The sequence below is a fragment of the Monodon monoceros genome, unplaced genomic scaffold (assembly GCF_005190385.1).
Source record: "Monodon monoceros isolate NGI ecotype Baffin Bay Population unplaced genomic scaffold, NGI_Narwhal_1 Super_Scaffold_22, whole genome shotgun sequence".
In the NCBI taxonomy this organism is placed as follows: Eukaryota; Metazoa; Chordata; class Mammalia; order Artiodactyla; family Monodontidae; genus Monodon; species Monodon monoceros.
Window position 1 is genome coordinate 30862179 of NW_021703779.1, and position 1971 is coordinate 30864149.

Genomic DNA, 1971 nt, shown 5'->3' on the forward strand with positions numbered 1-1971 from the left:
ATTATTTTTTGAAAGTGCTTTGTCAGTGTTAAAGCACACTAAAAATATAAGTCATTATTATGAAACTGCAAAAGATGCTGTAAAATTCCAGCTAAGTTTTCCTTTGTCTCATAAAAAATTTTTAAAAACCCCAGGCAAGTACTAGCTGATTTAAAATGCCCTGTTCTTTGATATGCCAGTTACATAGGAAAAACTGATAAATGGTGAAATTTAACATGCCACCTTCTTTCTGAATCAGTGATAGACCGCTGCTATTTGCTAGGCAACTACCAAGTAAACAGAAAAATAAAGCCACCGTTTTCGTGGCAAGTGTCATTAATAATAGATTAAGTTTACAGTAAATGTAATCTGTAGCATAGATCATACAGACAAAAAACCTGAAGGGGAAATGAAGGCATTAATAAGATATTTCTTAATTTTATGAAGCGTTATACACATCAGACCACTGAACCAAAAAACCTAGGGAAATAGCAATGAAACAGGGCATTTATTCCTCAGCTTCGAGGATGCATGCAAGTATAAATGGTGCAAAACAAGATGATTATGCCTAGAAATTGGAATAAACATAAAAAAGAAAAGTCTGGAGATGTTAATAGGCATTAAGTTCATGAGGTGTGACTTTATTTACATGGAGTATTTTCTATGGGCATGAATTTTAAAAATTCGATTAGTTTTTCATTTTTACATATATTGAACCCCCCAAAGTTATTATTTTCTTCAAAAATAAAATAAAACTAGATGCTGCACTGGGTGAAATGAATAATGGGGAGAACTGAAGGGAAACAGGACTCTGCATAGAAGTGTGCACCTAAGCTGAGTAAGGCATGACCCGAAGAGGGACTTCTTGATTTGGAAGGCTTTTGTCTGCAGTATTCCTCTTTTTATAAAACACAGAGATGACACTTTTAAAAAAAGAGAAAGAAAAAAATGAACTTAATAGAAGAAAAGAGAAGAAAAATAAAAAGAAACCCCAAAGAAATGGATTAAACAATAGGAAAAGAGTTCTGCTTTGGAAAGCATAACTAAGACTTAAATGATTTATACAAAACCTGTTGTTTCATAAATATCTCCCCAAAATCCTGGGTTTGATTTAACTGGCTCTTATCTTAATCATTTTCTTCTCCTTTGATGATTACCATCTAATTTTCTTGGTCCTTCTTTGAATAAAAAGGAAATTTAGAGGGAAAAGAGAAAGAACACTCAGAAGAGTTTTGCTCTTGAGTGTCTTTACTTTCTCTAGTATTCAGCTTTGAAAACAAACCATTCAGTCATTCATTTATTCACTTATTCATTAACTAACAAACATCTAGGGAGAAAAATGATGACTCCTTGTTAGGACATACACAATTCTGCTAAGAGAAAACTGATTGCGCTTGATGTAGATTTGGATAGCACTTATTTTTTCCTGACAACTACACCTTCATAAGATCCCACCATCTTTTTCATGTAAAATTCTGTAATACTTAGTCTCTTTATATTGTGCTTGCTCAGAAGATGTAGCTTTGTATAATTCCTGCTTAATTTTACCTTATTGTCACTGCTTCATTGTCCTAGCCTGTCAATAGTTTTGAATCCTGACACCATAATCCTGCAGTGCTATTTGCAAATTTTTATGTATTCTTAAAAGTCATTGAAGAAGTTTTCTACAGGCTAGATGACTAAAAAAAAAATCTGAAAAAAAAATTGGCACTCTATTATGTGGCAGCTGGGCATGGAAATTGATACCACTGCTTTGGAAAGCTGCTTGGAAGTACTTATTAAGTTGAGCATGTGAATTCCCTATAACCCATCAATTATGTTCCAAGTTATAAATACACAACAGAATTATGTGCACAGTTTTATCAAGAGGCCTGTACAAGAATAATCATACCAAAATATTTGTAATAGTCCAAACTGAGAGCAAACTATATGTCCAGCTATATATATTTATGTATAATGGATAAATAAATTGTGGCATCTTCATATAATGGA